This window comes from Ochlerotatus camptorhynchus, unplaced genomic scaffold, assembly GCF_037179485.1.
Source record: "Ochlerotatus camptorhynchus isolate MF236.1 unplaced genomic scaffold, CSIRO-AGI_Acam_v1.1 ptg000185l, whole genome shotgun sequence".
NCBI lineage: Eukaryota > Metazoa > Arthropoda > Insecta > Diptera > Culicidae > Ochlerotatus > Ochlerotatus camptorhynchus.
In genome coordinates, this window is record NW_027040675.1 from 3,206,885 (window position 1) to 3,228,673 (window position 21,789).

General features: G+C 40.0%; 1 protein-coding gene across 1 annotated transcript in view; it reads left to right on the top strand.

Annotated features, from left to right (window-relative positions):
* Nucleotides 1-590: 590 nt before the first annotated feature.
* The window catches only part of LOC135702165 (probable sodium/potassium/calcium exchanger CG1090), a 91,396-nt gene continuing 70,197 nt past the window's right edge, over nucleotides 591-21,789 (top strand). Inside the window, exon 1 of the mRNA XM_065223182.1 lies at nucleotides 591-1,086. The gene's annotated coding sequence lies outside the window, so the exon portion shown is untranslated. The remainder of the gene's footprint in view (nucleotides 1,087-21,789) is intronic.

The following is a 21,789-nucleotide window of genomic DNA, read 5'->3' on the forward strand; positions in this document are numbered from 1 at the left end:
TCGTGTCCGGGTGGCAACGTCGTCTAATGATTACAATCTATTAACGATGCAATCCGGAATTGGTAAAACCCGAAAAACCCAGATTCAAAATCGGAACTACCGACAAAAAGTTCGTTTCGTGCGACGTTGCTCTCTTCTCTCGCCCCATGGCGAGCATGAGGAGCGAATCGCAGATTGCGCCTGTCAGCTAGGCAGCACGCACGCATCTCAGTTCACCCCGTGCGGGTTCTCTTTTCTCTGCCAGCACTCTGTGATGCGAGCTCTCTTCTTCCTGCCGTCGTCGTCGGGGTCGGGAATCACATTCCGATGGTTTTTCCAGCGTTGGAAAAACACGCTCCCGTCAGTCCAGTAGCGATCGTGACCGCGCCAAGGGGTATTCTCTTTCGGGCGTCCGCACAAACCGAAAAAAAAGTCCTAGTTACCATCACCGTCGTTGCCCGCCTACTTCGACCCTTCCAAGGCAGCTGCTGCACATATCTAGTATACATTGGGGTGCGTGTGGGTGACAGGAAGTTTAGGAGGACCACGTGTGGGTTGGAGTGCGTTCGTGCGAAGCTTTAAGCGCTGGAAGTGGTGTTGTGGTGTCAGAAGGTAAAAAAGAAGAAGCAGCAGCAGTTGGCTGGTGGGGAAAATCGTATTTCCGTTCCGTGTGCAATCGTGAATCTTCAATAGAAGACTGCATCCCGTGGTCTTTTTGTTCTTCTGTAAAAAAAAGGAAAAACGAGGTAAAGGGCCCAGAAGCAAGAGAAGGAGGAGAGGATACGAAGCGAAAAGCGAAAAGGGCAGGAGAAGGAGTGTGTGAAAATTTGGTAACTGGGATTCGGGTCCTTTCGAGCATGTGGTGGCGTACTGTGAGTGACGTGAAAATGGATCTGTGTTAAATTCTGCTGCAGCAAATCCAACGGGGAAAAAGTTTACCAGTAAGCCATTTGGTGAATATGAAATTGTGATAACTGGCCAAACCGGGAGCTTTACGCTTGGTGCAAAGCAATCAATTATCGTAGGAAAATCACACGGGAAAAAAATCAAACAAACCAGTCGCAACCGAATCGGGATCTTACATCACAGGAGGATACCCCGTATAAGGTGAGCAATTTTTCGTTCTGCTTAGTCTGCTGGAAGGCTAAAATTTGGTGGAGCAGCAGCAATCAAGGAGAGTGTGGCCAGAAGCGAGAAGACAGCGAAAACCGAATGACCAGAAAAAGACAAACTGTTTCAAAATAGAAAATCAATGAAAATTTTCTCACAATCTCGCTTGAATGAGCCACCAACAGGGCAGAGGGGGAGGGGAAGGGTAAGCGGGAGGGCGTTCGAACGGTGGTCGGCTGAGGCTTCGCTGCTTCGAATCGGGGTGGCATGTGCATGTGGTGCGCGCTTGAAGAAGGCAAATTGCGATTGTGTGAGTGCTTCCTTCTTCGTTCTTTTGTGTGTTTGTGTGCAGGTTGTGAATTGTCGTGCAGCAGAACCGTCAAGAACAGAAAAGGTGACAAGAGGGAATGAAAATCTGCTCACGTCATACACATGACAGTGATACATCTGTCGAATCACGTATTTTTCGCCTCACATTTTTTTCTCTCTCGGTAAGCTCGTAAATGCGTGTGAATGGCACGCACACAAACGAGAAATGGAGTGTAAAAAGCTTGCGACGAAGCGACATGGCGTGGATTTCAGTAGTGGGACGTAGGTAGTGGACATTAGCAGATTATTGAATGAAAAACAGATTGCCGAAGAATAGCAATTGATTTTTGCGGAAAAAAAAATTTGGATGACATCCAACTTTCGACGATAGTTTTAAAAGCAATAATTGTTCGAGCATGTTTTTGATCTCATGGGCGAATTTCACGTCAATTCGATTAGTGGTTGGCAGCACCTTTTCAGATTTCAATGAAACTTTGTGGCTGTCAAGATTTCGGGCTATTGAGGTAATTTCATATTCGTAATCTGCATTACAAATTGAACCGAAATCCAAAATTTCATCGATTTTTGAGCACTATTTGCTACATTGCATGAAATGCCTCAGAACTTTACATGATATATAATGTAAACTTATATGATATGTGACGCTCCATTTAAATATGTGCATCATATTGAACAGAAATTTACATTACTTTTTCGAACTGTGCAGCTTAGCGCCCCTTGGTGGTACTTTGTATGGGAGCGAGCTGTCAATTTGTTAGTTTTGTGTCAAAATGCGTAGTGATTATTTTGCTTTAAATCTTGATTTAAAGATCACGATGGAAGTCTAAACAGTCGAAAAAAAAATTTGTTGTGCTCAGAAAACGAAGCCCTTTCAAATGATAAATAGAACCCGATATATTTTTCAAAATAACAGAACCCAATTGTTTCTTTAAAAAAATCTAGAGCCTTTTCGAAAAAGGACGGAACTTTTTTTTTTCTCTACAAAAAAAATATAATTTAAAAATGATACGACCTACAAAATTTTCGTACGACAGTGAACTATAGAAAATTGTGTGAGCTTTCTTAAGAAAATATCATAAAGTTAAAAATCTCATTCCTTCACTAAAAAAAATAAATAAAAATTAAAAAGGAGATTGGGCAAATCTGGTCCTGTGATGTACACGAATGACATATATATCATTTGAAAGGTCTCATTAAGACAAGAAAAAGTTGGTATGGGGTCAAAACTTTTTATCGTGGGAGAAAAAAGGTATCCCGTATATTCTTAACGAATTTGAGGTGTTTTAGTTTTTCCATCTATATTTAAAAACATAACGATGTCTCACATGTCAGTCCAACAATCTAAAAACGCTATTAAAACTAAATTATTATGAATAAATCAAAATTTCAAAGAATTCTGCATCTTATCAACCAAATATTACTGCTAAATCGTGGAATTCTGGTAGATCCCCAGACATTAGCTCGTTGCCTGCTCAAATGGTTGTTTATGACGTATTCAGACAATCAATTAGGCAGGTTGATTCTTTCATTAATTATATCAAGAAAGTCGGGAGCCCGTGCGTTGTTCGCAACAGGTGGGTGGAACGCATTTATTAGGGTTGCTGCCACTCTGAAATCTTCAAACATATGCTGCATAACCACATTGAAATAATGTTGACAGAACAACGTGAAATCTCGCTTGAATCATCCGTTAACTTCCTCAATCACCCATCGAACAGATGGTAACCAACCGTGACTGATTGGCCTGCTCCGTTATCAGTTGGTCTTGATTCCGGGTTTTGGAATATGGCATCACTGCTTCATAGCCGAATAAACTCAGTTCTTCGAATTCCTCTGTCCAAAATAAAAACATCACCTAGCCTATGAAATCAATGCATCACAGCAAACGATTAGTAAAGGTTTCAATAGATTATCGTACTTATGAAGACAGTACGATTTTCGCTGGAAAGAATAGCTGCTGCTTTTCTAAAATATACATACGTACGTGCCATCGGAGATGACGAATGCTTTTTGCATTTCCAGTGGAACATCCATGTTTCCGTGTATTGATCATGAGATTTCTTCTCACCACGCCTTCTCGGTCAATATGATCAAATCCTAAATGCCTGGGTACAAACTATGTACAGTTATAAACATTCTCTGGTTTTGTTGAGGGGTCGTAAAGTGTCCATCGGCTTATTTTAAACAATGCACTTAGATTTTCGTTCGATGCACCACTACGCAACTTTACAAGATATATTCCCAAAGCCGTACCTGGAGTAACACATCTGTTTGTAAGGGATGGAATTTGCTCAAGAATTTTTTCGAACTGTCAAATCCTACTAAATAATACAGTTCATTATCGTCCATTTCCAACAAGTTTTCGAAATCAAATCCATTTTGCTGCAAAGCAGCTCTAAAAATATCAAACATTTTTTTTTGTATGGGTGCCGTTGAAATAGTGGTTAAGGTTGGGAGAATCCAATAATTCATTCAATTCGTTTTCTCGTAAATGCTCCTGGCACACTCTGGAATTTTGTGGAACATATTTGTAATGGTGGATTAGCAAAAACTTCTTGATTCCAGACGGAATACGGCATCTTGTATCGTTGTGACAATTAGTAAAAATACAGCGATTAGATGTATTTGCTGCCGTGAATACTCGTCAATCTCGAGGAATCCCACGGTATTAAGCTGTTCATTTCCAGCATGAGCATTTCGGTTAGCGCTGACCCAGTAAACATGACAGAGATATTCTTCGACGTTAAAAACAATCTATGAAAGAAAATGTTAACAATTCAACAGATATAGTATCTTAGTTTTGCATTATATTTATTGTCGCTAGACTTGGAAACCGAAATGGCCAACTCACGACAATCGATTTAACTCTCGTTCTGTACGTTAAACATAACGTCGCATCTAGTGCGCTGTATAGACTTCTCTGGCGTTTATGAAATGCACAAGTATTAGTGCAGAACTTGGGGTAAATTAAAAGTATTCGTGCATGAAAACCTTTGAATTCACCCAAAGTTCTGCACTAATACTTGTGCAATTCATAAACTTCAGAGAAGTCTATTCGTTAAGTGATGCGAAAATACGTTATCGAGTTATCGATTAACAACCCTGATATTGCACTCAATTCATGGTCAAAATAAAAGCCCTTAACACGGTGAAAACGAAGTGAAATCATAACTTGTCACTCACGGTGAAGTGATTTCCTATTTGATTTGCCCAGTAATCACTTCAGCGTGGATGAAAATTCGTCACTTCCCTTCATTTTACCCGTAAAATAACACCCGTAATAAGGGCCAAATACTTTTTCCATAACACTGAATCCATACAACTCAAACCAATCTTTTGTATATTGAGGCACTCATCCCAAAAATATATACGGATATACTACCTCATTTGGTGCAACTGTATTAGTAATGAAAACGGCCACATCAGGATGTAATTCGAATAAATCTCTAGTTAACAGACGAAAACATCTTCGTAGTACCGAACAGTTGCAAAGTAGGCAAAACATGATTTCTGTGTTGCTCGGGAAATCAAATGATTTTTTTTTTAGCGAATGATCAACGAAGTATCTGCAGAACAAATACATATTTTAAAGATAGTTGACATTACTCTTATGAAAAACTGGACAAATGTAACACAATATACGGTGATATTTATGAAGTAAACCAATTCCGGCAAACAAAATGGAGTTGGCAATAAATCTGAGTGAATTTGGTTTAGATAGGATACACTACTCGAGCTCCGTCGAACCGTTACCTGACCTTATAGCAAATCAGAAAAGAAAATAAGTGCGAGATCAACAAATAAGAGAGTAATTATATAATAGAGGCCATGGAGTTAATTTATTTTCACATAGGTTGATGCTCCCTTATTTAAATCATCGAACAATGGTGTATGATAATGATAAGTATATAGGTACGGGAATCTGAGGTCACTTGATCTCTGTTATTATTTTCCAGTGCTATTGGATCCTTGTTATTAAACTGTTTATAGAATTATCTAACAATCATCAATTTCAATACTTTTATATAATACTCATTGTTTGGCTACTCATACTTATATACATGTTACATTCCGTTGATACATAGTGTTAATCGGACTTAGTAGGCGCTAAAGCCAGTTTTTTTTTATCGAGTACCCCGTGAGACCCAATTAAAGAGATTAGTGGTGTAATGCTGCTCGTGGTTACCTGTAAGCGTATGTGAGATCAGTGAGCTTGTTACTCGGAGCCACGGAGCATTTGAAAACCACCGCTCTACGGAAGTGCCGGGATGATGATGATGATGATGGTGATGATGAGGATGATGATGATGATGACACAACACACCACATGCAAAAAGGAAAAGATGATTATATAGCAAAATGAGCAAAAATGGCCAATTGCCAACATTACACATCGAGTAACTTTTTTCTCGCACGGTAAAATTTTTTGATCTCATACCAACTTTTTCTTGTCTTAATGATACCTTTCAAATGAGATATCAGTCATTGATGTATATTCTTGGACCAGTCTCCATACATTTTTGCCCAATCTCCTTTATTAGTAAAAACAATTAAAGAACATTTCAGTTAAATTGGCAAATTAAAGTTGCTCCCGTGGAGAAAAAAAGAACTATGAAAGTGATGATGATTTAATACGAGTGCAACCTTAATACTCCGAACACGGTGCCTTCGAAAAACGTGTAACATAACGTTTGAAATGACATATCTTAGCCATTTCTTGATAAAATTCAAAATTTATGGTACCACTAGAATTCCTAGGGCTGTAGATTATTTTGATTGCAAATAGTTTTAAAATAGAGTCGTATACTTTTTTTAATAACTCTTCCGGATGCTATTATTCAACTTAAATTTAACGTGCTTCAAGGTAATGATCATACCTTTTTGCCACACACTTAAGTGGTCCAGTAGGTATGGTTGACGCCTGCGAATCAGTGACTGCTGGTTCGCGAATCCCGAAATACACAGGTAATTTTTAGACTTATAATATCAATATCAATATGCCAATTCAATTAGTCAGCAACAAGGTAAAGCATAGCATAGAATAGCATAAACCAGGTTGCACAATGTCGTAGGTGGTACGAGCTCCAAACTGTTGTTAAGAAGGAGACCCACCTTCATCCGTTGCTGTTAGATAGTAATTTGTGATTAATTACTACCTCTTAGATAAAGGATGTGTCTCCCTCCAACAGACCAGAGCTGTCCTGGCCACGTCCTTGCATCTGGTTGGGAAAGGGGAGGAATATTATTCCAACACTATAATTATCGTCTAACCCGTGGTTTATCCACTCAGGGTCGGCTGGCTTGCTCGAGGAGGACTCAGAAACTAAGTGGACAAAGACACAATAAAGCAGAACAAAGACATGTCATCCTTAGGCTCGGAAATTAGAAATAAAGTTACAAATAGAAATTGGACTTAAATATTTTTAAATTTTATTCCAACAAGATACAAAGGTTGAAGGGAGAGCTCGTTGCGGCCGTTGCTGCATCCGATGGGGCCCTTTGGTCCGTTGCATGCGAGGAGGAGGAGGAAGGAAAACTTCATACCTTTGTTGAATGCAGGTTACATGCCAAAAACGTGGTCTCCGGGCAGTTCCTGGTTACCGCCTGTGACTACGTCCGATGCTTCTTCTGTCCGGGTTGATTTGGAGAGGGTTCGTCGTGTGCCCGCCGACGGGAAGTGAACTCATAGGTCAGGAGCCCAATAAGCGGAGGCGGACCCGCTGAACCTTAATGGGCCCTAACCTCCAAAACGTCCGTTCTAGCTTCCACGTCGCGTGTGATCCAACGAAGTAGCGGTTGGGGCTCGTTGACCACCGGCACCGTAGGGTGTTGAGCAGGGGCTTACTTGTGGTCCGTCCTGGAATGATGTCCAACAGTAACCCTCAGTGACGTTTCAGGGGGGAATTCCGTGGATATTCCCCACACCAATCACCGAAGAGGGGTTCGAACACGCCGGACTTGCAGCGAATGATCTGGACCCGCCGAGGTTGACGCCCCCGATCGGTACAGTCACACGATCGTAGTCTTCCACGCTGTATCCTCCAGGCTAGGGGCCGTAATAGTACCCCGGTATCGCACTTCACTGACTTCGTGGTTACTTCACCAAGGTTGACTCGTGACCTTCAACCAACCACTGTCACTTGAACACCCGATAGCAGATATAGTTTTTTTTTTGCGCACTTATGCTCGTTTCGACGGACCAATCTCAACTGTCCCGATCCCTACAATTCATCTCCTCTCAACCTCCTAGATGCTCCACTCCTCGTCCTTTCCTCTCTCTCCTCCTCCATCTCTTTTGACATATCTCCGGAACTACAAAGACGCATTGTTTGCCATGGTGAGATGTGAGATGTCTCAACATTCATTCCCATGAAGCAGCATTCAAGAGTTTTTAGTACTTTTTTGTAGGGTAAATGGTTTACTGCGGTCTTTGCCGTCTTTTTTTATCGTTTACAGTAATAGCAATCTAGTAAACTGTACACCACTTTTATTATTGTGTGTTTACGAGATTGTTTTTTTATCTTTTGTTTTTGGTTTGGTTTGGTATTTGGTTTGGTATTTTGTCTGAGTACTAGGTGACTAGTTATATGGTTTTTTTTTAATTTAATGTTATGTATTTCATTATGTGTTGTGTAGCTGGTTCTTCAGGTTATGATCACGGGAGTCCAGCAATGTATATATATGTTTTCAAGTCTGCCTTATATGTGTTTCAAATTGTGTAATATAATTTAACAGATGTTATATCAAGCATTTAATAAATAGAAGCTGTAAGTAGTTTATCTGTACGTTGTTGCTGCCCATTACCTAAACATATTATTCAAAACAGTCTTCAGATTTTGGAATTAAAAAACGTTATCTGCTCGATCCGGTTGCTTCTTTGCGCCTGAAAATGTTTGTTACCACCACACCACCGGCGCCGCTACGATAGGAGGTTCTCATGTGTAAAAGGTTATTTTATAGTATGTGGAATCGTAGATTAGAATGAAGATTCGCGCTTGGCCTAACTCCCACTGTCTGGCAGTGGCATTATGGATAAAATCTGCCTGCAATCATTTCTTATGAATGCAAGAAACTTGAACCCAGGAGTTAGAAGGTGACAACTCTACCGCAGCTACAATAGCCCAATACATTATCGATGCAAATATACACCATTGATAATGTACTGAAACTTTCAATCAAGCAGTAGTGCAATACTTGATTGACGCGTATTTAGTAAGTTTTGAAATTATCGTCTTGAATTAGATGGATATTTCCTATCGAGGACAGAGGAACGAAAAGGTAAATAAACTTAGCTGAGCGTAGCTACGCGTTGGTTAGAACAGTCGGCATCACATGCAACGGATAAGAATTTGAAAATTTTCACTTAATGCACTTTTTACACGGGGTGCACCCCTCTGGGGCCTCCCATTTTATAGAGATGAACGGCTAAAAATCTCTCTAATAAAGTTTAAAAAAAAACGGGGTAGGTCACTCCGCACACTAATCTTGGGTCAATATTTTTCTCAGTGTGCCGCTGGTTTGCCGATTGTGCCGGGCATAGAGCAAGCCGCGATTTTTCAAAAAATAGTATGGTATATTTGGCAACCCAGTATCTGAAAGCTTGAATGTTTAGGTTTGCCAATCGCAACGGCCCCGAAAATGTCGAATATCGTGCACGATAAGGATTTCTTCTACCGACGAATAAAACGCCTCTACGCCAGCTGGAAGGAATCAGAGTTTTCCCATGATGATTCGCTGCAGAAGGTGGATTGTATTCTAACGGCGGTCGGCGTAGACGAGGAAACCATCTACAGTAAATCAACCTCGCTGAAGACTTGGCTGCTGGGATACGAGCTGATCGATACGATTACGGTGCTGTGCGAAAAGTCAATCTTTTTCCTAACCAGTAAGAAGAAGGTCGATTTCTTTAAGCAGATCGAGAAGGACGGTAAGAAGGCCATTCCGTCGGTGAAGCTGTTGAAAAGAACGACAAAGACAAGGCCAATTTTGAAAAGGTGATGATTCCGGGCAAGAAGCTCTCGGAAGTTTTCCACGTCGGAATGGTTTATGCCAAGAAGAAGGATCTCAATCTAAGACGTTCGGTTTTACCATCGGGTTGGAGTTCCGGGAGAATCCGATCGTAGTACCTCAACAAGTGATATTGTCACTTAATTAGATTTAGTAGAAACAATAAAAGTTCCGTGTGATTGTGCCGTGAAAATTAATTCGGTATTGTTCAAATGAGTTTGGTTTGGTAGACGGCAAGGCCAATTGACTGACTACTTTTCACGGCACAATGACACGGAATTTTTAATGCTTCCACTCAACCTAATTAGCTTTTATTTTTAACACAAAAATCGAAAATCATTTATTTTATCTCGTATAGAATGACACATATCCGAAAATGAAACAACTCTTTTACTTAATTCAAATTTAAACCGAAATCTCACTTCAAATTTACATACGTCGCATCGGTGGTAAGGCCACAGTTGATCAGATGATCCAATCCATCCAAATTGCTCTTGCATTCCGGTTCGTAGTACACTCCATTTGCGTAGTAGTTGAAAGACTTGTGACCTCGAGTCGAGTATTAGTACAAGACACTGAAGAAGTCTGCACATTGTAGACGAAATACGCGTATCTGTCAAGGATAAGCAAATAAAGTAGTGGAATTAAATGGAAAATACTAATCCTTCTCTCTCTCTCATTATACTTTTTTTAAATGTAATTGTAAATTTATAACATTTTCACTAGAACGAAAACGACGCAGCAAAACAAAAACACGTCATTTTCGCAGCACGGCCTACTTCGATCTCCATTAGTCAGCAACAAGGTAAAGCAGTCCCATGAAAAATATTAGATATGAAGTGGTCTTCCATTCCATTTTTTTTTTTTAATAAAACTAGACAGCTGAACAAGGGCTGGAAAAAAACTGCTATTTAATGCCTTAACAAGCTTAAAATGTATGTTACTGTTAAGCTTTCGGCTGAATAAATTCACCAGATTTAGATGTTTAAAAACTGAATAATGGTTAACGTGTTCTATTTACAAAAAAATATTCAAATTAAGGGTTAATTAAAATCATTGAAACAACACTTGTTAGGCATCAAATTGTTACCTGTGTGTTCTGCAATGTTTGAACTGTTCTCTAAAAGTTTAAAAATCAGTTGAAATTTCAAAGACCAGTGAATTTATTCTGGACTTGTACAGACTTCGTTCATCACCCCATTTAAAGATAAAAAAAAAGTCATTTGAAAATGTTGGCGGCTTGTTCAGCTGTTCACAAGCTCGGTAAAATTTGCAAATAGAAAAAAGAGGGATATTGATCACCTTCCTACCCGTTCAATTCAAGTAAGTTGGATGCGGAAATTAAACGGCGTCGGTAGCATTGGTACTCAGTACGGAAAACAAGATCGACGGAAAACAAATTGTTGCGGATTCCAACTAAACACCGTTTTTTTTGTCCATTAATTTATTTGATAAGGCTCAAGCGAATTAACTTTACAGAGCCGAGGATTCTTGGTCACTATACAATACATCTTAAAACTATAGTCAAAAGGTACAACACAATAAACACTTTATATTCCGCTATCCAAAAAGCCTCCTCCATCAAAATTGGAGCCGCTTCCAGTGGTTTCATTGTATGGCAGTTACGCCATCGTGGGGCAAAGCGCTTCCATTGCAGCAATGGACGCTACACGTGGTCAACACTCACACACTCATCACGAAACGGTTGCTTTCCAAAGTCGACGACGCATCGACCGAAAGAACTGCTGATGAAGAACAATGACGAGCACCACACAGACGATCGCGTGGCACACATCGAGAGTGGCCTGCTTTTGTCGACAGCCGAGTGAACGCTGAAAACAAACACCGTTTTGCAGTTGCTGTTACTTAGCAGATTCAAAGCTAAAAATTTACTTGTTGGAGTTATCATTTAAGCTTGCTTTTGCACTGTTTACATCGGTTGGTTAAGTTGGGATTTCAGTTCCTGCACAGCAACTATTCTATTTTCTGGATTTGGAAACTTGTTAGTCATCAAATGCATCATGTTGAATGCTAATGCTTACCGTAAGAATAGAACTAACTTATTGGCTAATCTGACATGGTTATCGGCTTCCTTGATAGTATTTAGAATTCGTTCTCTTTTCCAGCTATTTCTTGCATTCTCATCGACTAAGTCTAAGTCTAACTAAGTCACCTGGCTCTAACGGCTTCACTTTATCACACCACCAAGGTACTCACGTACCCACTTTCTCCAAAATCCATCAACAATGTGTTGTGATAATTTCCAGCTATCTCGAAGAATATCGCCATCGCCTACCGGCTCCGTTTCCGGTTGCTTCACTCCGCTCGATCCGTACAGTAAAAATTGATTTGGTGTTTGTGCTTCGCCATCTGCTTGCTCTAATGGCATATATGTCAGTGGCCTTGAGCTGACTATCCCTTCCGCTTCTAGCAAGATTGTCTTCAATACCTCATCGCTTGGGTATCGTGTGCTATCAGATATAGCCTTCATCGCAGTTTTCACTGATCTCACTAAACGCTCCCATGGCCCACCCATGTGTGGAGCTGCAGGAATGTTGAACTCTCAAGTGGTATACGCATTGGTAAAGGTAGAGTCGGTGTATAATGAGTCTACCTATTGAACTGTCAAACCGGCTACCTATCGTGCAAAGCAAACAAACATTACAATGCTATGAAAGGTCCACGAAAGGTATTGCAATAAAATATAAAATATAATTGAAGAAAGGATCATAAACACGCAGTGAGAACTAAATTGTCATGGGATACGTTTGGTAATGATCAGTAATGAGAATTTCTACTCTTTTTTGATAAGAAATTTGACAAAACCACTGATATAATGATTCACTACAGACGCTATTTTTTTTTCTCGCTAGAAGTTATTTGAAGTTGATGTAGAAGTCCTCTGTTGCCAAGTGAAAAGAAAGGGAATCTTTCGAAAACTGAGATACGAGTTCAACTGTTTTTCTCTTGGCGCGACTCATTATACACCGACTCTAGGTAATGGTAGAAGCAACAATCAATACGAAACTAACGATTTTAAATTGGCTCACCACTTTAGTAGCCTATTGGTCCCAAGCAAACGATTAACGTACCCTATTCTAGTTGAAATTCTATTACTACACTATGTTTGTTTTGATTCGCTATGAAAGTTTGACAGATAACATCAGGGGTGTGTGGATTCATGCAGAACATGCAGGGGTGAGTGAAATAGCTTGGGACTGCTTGGGACCGTTGTTCTGGTACTGAGTGAGCCAAAAATAATAATGATTTTCTTCGGGACCCAGTGGTCTTAGAGTTACCTCTATGGCTGTACCTCGTTCTTCTACTAGAATCCTTTTCTTCAGGACAGTAACCGCTCGATGTACGTAGGCCATAGCTCTGTGCAGACGGTTCCAAATGGAAAATCGGTTCTCGTTTAGCAACTTCTCCAGTACATTGAATTGATGTAGTAGGACAGGACGAACTTCTTCACTGGTGGTAGTTCGATTCTCAGCTTTCGCGGGCCATCCATAAACTTCTTTCGCAAGGAACTCTGGGCCCTTGAACCAGCGGTTATCGAGATTAAATGTTGGACCGGATATCCGCTAAGTTGCTTCATCAGCTACATTCAAACCTGATGGCATAGGAAGAGTATCTCCCCAGCACGGAATCCTACAAATTGGTGGTAACGACGGCTGTCCGAGCGAAACCATGCCCCAGTACTGTGGTTGAGTCTGACCATTCGAAACGTTTGCTGATCGGCATTGTAGGCGAAGAACAGACTGTCTGCATCAGTCGGGTCCCAATCATAGCAGCCTGTAGCACCATCCGAGGAATCGAAAGCGGTTTCAAAGGAGCCACCTTTGTCTTTGAATAGTAGTTGTGTAGTAGTGTAGATCTCGCATGGTTTCTGACGAAAGATTCCCGATGTAACGTCGAGGCACCTGAACTTTTCCAATTAGTGCCAGTTGCTTTGACCAACGGTACCACATATCGAGCAAGCACACAGTAATCGGTTAATTTGTCCATGGATGGTGTTATGGGAAATGATATTAAGAGGATCAAGCAACTTCATCACCATTTGAAGTACCTGTCATTTCGTGGGTATCACGCTTCCATTGAATAGTCATTGGGATATCAAACCAGATGCATCGAAAGTGAAGTACTCGGTCGGAATTGACTTGTTTGTCGGAGTTGATGGGTTTGTCTGATGATGCTTCAGGTTCTCCTAGAGCAGCTACGTGAACAGTCTTCACTTCCTTCACAAGTTGCACTGCTTCATCCACCGTAGCCATACTGTTGAGGAAATCATCTACGTAAAGCTCACCAGTCCGCATCGTGCTCTCTTGCCGTGCGGATCTATTTGCTTTTTGCTTAAGGAAGTGTTACTACTACCTAAAGCTACAACAAATTTAAACAGCACTTTTCAGTGCTCAACCTGTAAAATTTTTCTACCTTGTTCAACTCTTATTCCTCTTCGATCCTTGTTTGGACCCTACCCGAGGTAATCCTTCTTGGATATCGATTTGGAAAATTCCTCTTCGATCCTTCAGATTCTTATAGTAATCTGCTTGGAAGTCGATTTGGATAAAAATTTACTGCCGCCATGGCGCCTAAACGCAAAAGAAAGGGGCAAACTCTTGACCCCCCTTCTGATGAAATTAATTTGAGTAATCAATTTGATTTGCTCACGGATGATGAGAATGATCCATTATCCAAGAAAAATTCTAGTAAACTTTCCCGGCTTAATGCCAAGAAGGAAAAGATTCCCCCTATTGTGATAACCACTTCCGATTTCCATGCTCTTCGCATGGAACTTTTGAATTTCGTTAATGTTAAGTTTTCACTACAAATTGGACGTCGGGGTGAATGCCGTGTATTGGCTGAAACCTTGGACGGATTTAAATGTCTTCTCAAGTATCTTACTGAGAAGAAGCACAAATTTTTTACTTACGACACCAAAACTGAACGTGTGTTCAAGGTTGTCATGAAAGGACTGCCCAGTGGTGAATCCCTGGATCAGATCAAAGATGAACTGGCAAAATTACTTGGAGTTGTGCCACTCCAAGTAATCAAAATGAAAATGAAATCCCGTCCTGGCGATTCGCGCAACGGGATTTCTAATGATTTTTATTTAGTTCACTTCAAGTCTAGTGAACTAAACAACCTTAAGGCCTTAGAAAAAGCTAGCCTTATGCTCCATGTCCGAGTGAAGTGGGAACACTTCAGGAAGACTGGAGGAAATTTCCAAAACCTCACTCAGTGCCGTAAGTGCCAGGGATGGGGTCACGGAACTAAAAATTGCTACATGCCAGCTAAATGCATGAATTGTGGTGATTCCTCTCACGCAAAGGACGACTGTCCTGTGAAGGAAGATCCTAAGAAATTTAAATGTTCAAATTGTGGTGAAAACCACAAATCCAATTTTTGGGAATGTAAGACTCGCAAAGCGATCCTACAATCTCGTTCTAACCGACAGGTAAGAAACGCTCCACGTTTCCGACCAGGTACAAATTCCTCTGCTGTTAACAACGGTCAGCGAGGAACAAATTCTACATTCGTACCCGTAGGTACAAATATCACCCCTGCTTCAAATGTTTCATCTGTACCTACTCCCCTTGCTGCTAACAATGTTCAGCGAGTTAATGGAGCTACCTATGCTGCTATTGCAGCGGGTAGAAATCAAAGTACTAACCAACTTTCTAACGGAAATTTTGACAATTTTGACTTAGGAAGCATTACTGCTCCTAAAATGGAATTTTTACAGAATTCATTAATTGACATGATTTCTGATATGCTTAAATCTAACTCCATGTTTGATGCTATTCAAACTGGAGTAAAATTTGCTAATAATATTGTCATGACTTTAAAATTCAGTAATGGATTTTAAAGCATTAAATATTGTAAATTGGAATGCTCGATCTCTTAAAGATAATGAAGACGAGCTATTTAACTTTTTGCGAGTTCATAACGTGCATATTGCCGTTATAACTGAAACGTTCCTTAAACCTGACCATAAGGTTAAGAAGGACGCAAATTACTTGATTTATAGAAATGATCGTCTTGATGGACCCTGTGGTGGCGTTGCCATCATTATTCATAGACGAATCAAACATAAAATTCTTTCTTCATTTGAAACCAAAGTTTTTGAAACTTTGGGAGTTTCTGTTGAAACAAAATTTGGACAACTTACGTTTATAGCTGCCTATTTGCCATTCCAATGCGTAGGCCAGAAAAAGAATTTTCTAAAGGGTGACCTCCAGAAACTTACCCGTCATAGGTCTAAATTCTTCATTATTGGTGATTTTAATGCAAAACACCGCTCATGGAATAATGCTCAAAGCAATTCCAATGGTAATATTCTGTTTGATGATTGTTCTGCAGGTTATTACACTATTCAATATCCAAACAGCCCAACATGCTTTTCTTCTGCAAGAAATCCCTCAACTATTGATTTGGTCTTAACTGATTCATGTCAACTTTGTAGCCAATTGGTTACCCATGCTGACTTCGGTTCTGATCACCTTCCAGTAACTTTTGAAATATCCCAAGAAATAATTTGTAATCCCAACAGCTCTACTTTCAATTACCATAGAGCTGATTGGGAGCAGTATCGAACATTTATGGAATATAACTTCGATCCAAACATTCCTTTGCAAACCAAAGATGAAATTAATTATGCTCTTGAATCTCTGACTACTTCTATAGTTGAAGCAAGAGCTGCCTCAGTACCAAAATGCGAGATTAAATTCGATTCAATTATAATAGACGACGATCTTCAGCTCTTGATCCGTCTTAAAAATGTCCGTAGGGACAATATCAAAGAACACGCGATCCTGCCATGAAGGTTATCTGGCGGGATTTGCAAAAACAAATTAAAAAGCGATTCTCTGCCCTGAGGAACAAAACTTTTGAAAATAATATTTCTAAATTAGACCCGAGTTCCAAACCCTTTTGGAAACTCACAAAAAATTTGAAAAAACCTCAAAAGCCTATTCCAGCGCTTAAAGAAGGTGGTAAAATTTTGATCACAAATTTGGAAAAAGCTCAGAAACTTGCTAAGCAATTCGAGAGTTCCCATAATTTCAGTTTGGGTCTTACTAGTCCTATTGAGAATCAGGTTGCTCGGGATTTTCTGAATATTTTCTCTCGGGAAAATATTTTTGATGATTCCTGGGGGACTGATTTGGACGAAGTAAGGTCTATAACTAAAAAGTTTCAAAATATGAAAGCTCCAGGTGATGATGGAATTTTCTATATCCTCATCAAAAAACTCCCAGAGAGTACCTTGTCTTTCTTGGTAAAATTATTTAACAGATGTTTCCATTTGGCATACTTTCCTGATAAATGGAAAAATGCAAAAGTTGTTCCAATTTTGAAGCCGGATAAAAATCCAGCTGAAGCTTCTAGCTACCGCCCAATAAGTTTGCTTTCTTCAATAAGTAAACTTTTTGAAAAGATAATTTTGAATAGAATGATGCTTCACATCAATACGAACTCAATTTTTGCAGATGAGCAGTTTGGATTTCGCCATGGGCATTCAACTACTCATCAACTCTTAAGAGTTACCAATTTAATTCGTTCAAACAAATCGGAAGGCCACTCAACTGGAGTTGCTCTTCTAGACATAGAAAAAGCATTCGACAGTGTTTGGCATGAAGGTTTGATTGCTAAATTGAAAAAGTTTAATTTTCCACTTTATATTATGAAATTAGTTCAAAATTATTTAACTGACAGAACTCTGCAGGTAAATTATCAAAATTCCAAATCTAATCGACTACCTGTTAGAGCAGGAGTTCCTCAGGGTAGCATTCTTGGGCCTATATTGTATAACATTTTCACTTCGGACCTCCCTGATTTGCCTCAGGGTTGCCACAAATCTTTGTTCGCTGATGACACAGGCATTTCCGCTAAAGGAAGAAGTCTTCGTGTTATTTGCAGCAGACTGCAGAAAAGTTTAGATATTTTCTCTTCTTATTTACAAAAATGGAAGATTTCTCCCAACGCTTCCAAAACTCAACTTATAATATTTCCACACAAGCCTAGAGCTTCGTTTTTGAAACCTAGTAGTAGTCACATAGTCACTATGAACGGAGTTCCAATTTCCTGGTCAAACCAAGTGAAATATCTTGGATTAATACTTGACCAAAAATTAACTTTTAAAGATCACATTGAGGGCATTCAAGCCAAATGTAACAAATATATTAAATGTTTGTATCCTCTTATAAACAGGAAATCCAAACTTTGCCTGACAAATAAACTTCTAATATTTAAACAAGTTTTTAGACCGGCCATGCTTTACGCTGTGCCAATATGGTCTAGTTGTTGCACTACCAGGAAAAAAGCACTTCAAAGGATTCAGAACAAAGTTCTGAAAATGAATTTTAAGTTGCCTCCCTGGTACAGTACTACCGAGGTACATAGAATTTCGAATGTTGAGACTTTAGAACAAATGTCCAACAAAATAATGAATAATTTCAGGCAAAAATCGTTGCAATCCTCAATTGCAATGATTAATTCCCTTTACACTTAGATAAGATTTAGTTTTAGGTTTTAGTTTTAAGATATCAATTGTTATACTGACATGCAGGTTAAAAAACCTGTTTAAAATACTTAATTGCCAAGACATGAACAATGTAAAACACTTAGATATATATCATAACAATTAAGGCTGGTACGTTACTGCAGTAACTGGAGCACCTAGGTTAAAAATGAAATGTAATTTATTTTGAATTTGGAACAAATAAAGAGTTAAAAAAAAAAAAAAAAAAAAAAAAAATCTACGTAAAGCTGGGCTTAGACTAGGGAAGTAAAATGATCAACTCAGTTGAATTCAATTGGCTTGAAAAGTTCAGTCTAACGGCGCCGGTGGTGTAGTGGTAAGCGTGATTACCTCTCACCCCAGCAGGCCTGGGTTCAATACCAGTCGGCGCCGCCGGGATGTTCTGAGGCATAACATCTCTGATCACGCCTTCCTTCGGATGGGAAGTAAAGCCGTTGGTCCCCGGTTCATGAGTTGATGGGTCGATAGGTAGGGTCCAGGTGTGGGAGCTGCCTTCCTGGCACGTCGGTAGCATTGGTGCTCAGCACGGAAAACAAGATCGACGGAAAAAACAAACCAAAGGAAAAGTTCAGTCTGGTTCAACTTTTTTCAATTCAAGTGAGTTGATCAAGTCAGTTGAATGGCATGGTTTACACACAGCAAAAAATAAATTTTAATATTACATCCAAGAGGATGCACTTCAGTCATGTCGAAAATCTCATGTAATTTTTAAGGCCACTAAAATAAATAAATGCAGTGAAAGCAGCGTAATGCCAGTTCATACACTGTATTAATGATATTTTTGTCTTTTTAGGCAAGTAATATTACACCATATTTTTGACACGATTGAAGTGCATCCACTTTGATGTGATATCAAAATTAATTTTTTGCTGTGCACGTTCAGTTCACGTTCAATTCAGTTGAATTGAACTGACTTGATCAATTGACTTGCCCTGTCTAAACCCAGCCTAATGATTTTTAGTGATAGATTTGACAGCTCTGGTCCAGAAAGCCATAACGGAGTTGCTCGGTGACTGATATCTTCACTGGCAAGTATCTGAATAAAGAATACGATTTACCGCAATGTTGGTTCAGAGTTGCTCCCAACTTGTTGTTAATCGAAGTTTCCTGCAAAATCTGTTCTGCCTGCTGGACGTACTGAGCATACAGAAGCTGATGGTGACGTGATTGGAAACCTTCGAGTCCACATTCCTTCTTTGAACGGCATGGCCATTTTCGGTAAGGGACCAGACAGGTCCGGCACAGATTCTTCTGACGAACAGTCTTCCAACGCGCGTCAATGTGGTCATGGTTTTGAAAGATTGGCAGCTTGATATTTGATGACTTATATCTTCACAGTATGAACAACCTTTAAGCGGTCCAGCCTGGTCCTCTTGATCGCGTTCTTTATTCTGTTCACTCGATGGTTCTTCAGCATGCACGAAGAGTTTCTCTTTGATTTTATCAGAACGACCCTTAGAAGCCTTGGAATGAATCCGTAATGATCATAAGTTCCGACGCCTGGCTGACTAGATTTGACATAATGTTGTTGAATGTTGCTAGGTTGACATCCACCTGTGACTGTTTATAGCAACCTCATTGAAGCTTAAAATGTGTGGGTAGTGTCTCTACTAGTTCGTTCAGAAGCATAGGATCCGTCAGATGACTATGCTGTTCCGCGATGATCATATACCGCTAGTCCAGAGTCAATTATTGACTGCAAGTTATCTGCCATCGGAGCTGGAGTAGACCGCACGCAATACAGGAGAGAATTGATGAGAACTTCCGGTCTTCCATTCAGCATGCGAAGAGTTTCAATGACATAAGGTACCGAGGAAGGCAGATGACTTCGTACTGATTCTGGGGTATTTTGTCGTAGACATCTTTGAAGTCTAGACACTGCTATAGAAAATAGGCCACTCTTCTGCAGCACCGGCAAAAGTTGGCAAATCTCTAGGCATGACCTGACGAGCGGTTAGTTGAGATGCGGTTTGTCCAGATCCTGTATGGGTTCATCCCGAACGAAACAGGAGCTGTTTGGTTACCCGTACGAGTTGCTGATGGTTATTCAACGTTTTCGAGTCCCACATGTACTAGTTCAGGAGGCAGACTACCGGGTGCAGTCGACAAGTATGGAAAATGTTCCATCATTGTTGTGAGGAGGTCCCCGCGATTCAAACTTCCTTGGGTTGCCAATGTATCGGTGTTTACTGTTGGCAGCCCAACCAGAACCGATGAAAACGTAGGAATTGTAGTCTTTGAGCTGGTTAACTTCACAGATAGAAATTCGAACAACTGCACTTGTTGACTGTTTACTTGGGGCGTTGCTGTACTGTCAAACGTTTTCGAAGAAAATACCACCGGCGGAGATACCAAAGAAGGCACTACTCTGGATACTACTTGGCTAGCCATGGAGACTTCAACAGCTAGGTTCTTCAATTGTGTCTGAGTAGAAACGATTTTCGATCCGCTTCCTGCAGGCGACACATCCAACTTCCTCGAAACTGACTGTATTACAGAGGTAGGAATTGTCACTGTTTTCCGTTGCGTTGCTCCGGGTACTGCTGTACGGAAGTTTGGAATCCGTTTTACTTATGGGGTCAACCATTGCCTCCTTTTCTAAGCACTGTTCCAACCATTCCTGCTTCGATTTGGTACTAACATGACTTCTTTTTTTTTGTAATTGCTTTATTTGTACAGGCTCAATCGAATAAACTCTACAGAGCCGAGTTATCCTTTGCGTTATACATTATTACTGTCTTAAATTTAAAGTTAAAACATGACTTCTGTTGCAGGCCAAATCTTCATCCTCCTCCATCTGCATCAGAAGCTCGAATCTCTCTTTCAGATATTTCTCTTCCTCTTCCAAACGCTTCATTTTCAGCTTGTTTTGTTGTTCCAATAGTTCCAGGGCTTGTCGAGATTTTCTACTGAAATAATACTGAAATGTAAGCAGACATTGCTGAATTTGATTTCTCCCCTTCCTCCGCAGCTGCAGCTAATGCTTTAGCATAGTTCACACATCCATGATCGATTTTAATCGGCAATCGATTCGGACACAACCGCACATCCGTAGTGTTCCCATATTTCACAGGCATCACCACATCCGACCATATTATCCGCGGAATCAAGCCTGTCACTCTTTTTGCAATGCTTTTCTTCATACAGGTGTCCCTGCGGCATCTCTTATTGAAGATTAGATTTCAATCCCACAATGTTGAGCAGATTAAAAGCTAGTAATTTATTTTTTATTATAATCGATAAATCAATTGTAAAGCTTACTTTTTCAGTGTTTACATCCGTTGGTTAGGTTGGGATTTCAGTTGCCGCGTAGGGCTAAATCTATTTTCTGGATTTGGAAACTTGTTAGTCATCGGATTCAACATGTTGAATGCTAATGGTTACCGTAAGAATAGAGCTAACTTATTTTAATCTAATTTGACACTAGCCGGATGAAATTAATTATTATTTGTAGGTTTTAGAATTATTGTTAATTTTCGACGTGCGCTAATTTGACAGTTGCAGCTTTTCATCTCGTTCGTTCCAATGAGTCGATCGATGGTCGTTCAAGGCCGCGACGGGACTTGACTTGACAATCCAGCTTCTCACTCTTCTTAATGTTGTTGATGAATGCCCGTCAACAATTAGTGCATGGTGTTTGACGGAGTTGACCAATGATGCCAGGATTGTAGAATGATTTTTATATTTTAATTTAGATTTTATTCGGAGCTTTTACCGCAGTTTAGCACTTTGTCCATCATTTTTGCTTAGCACAATAAAAACAACCATACATAAACAAAAATATCATTGATTCCGGCATCACTGCCGGTCAGATTGATGTG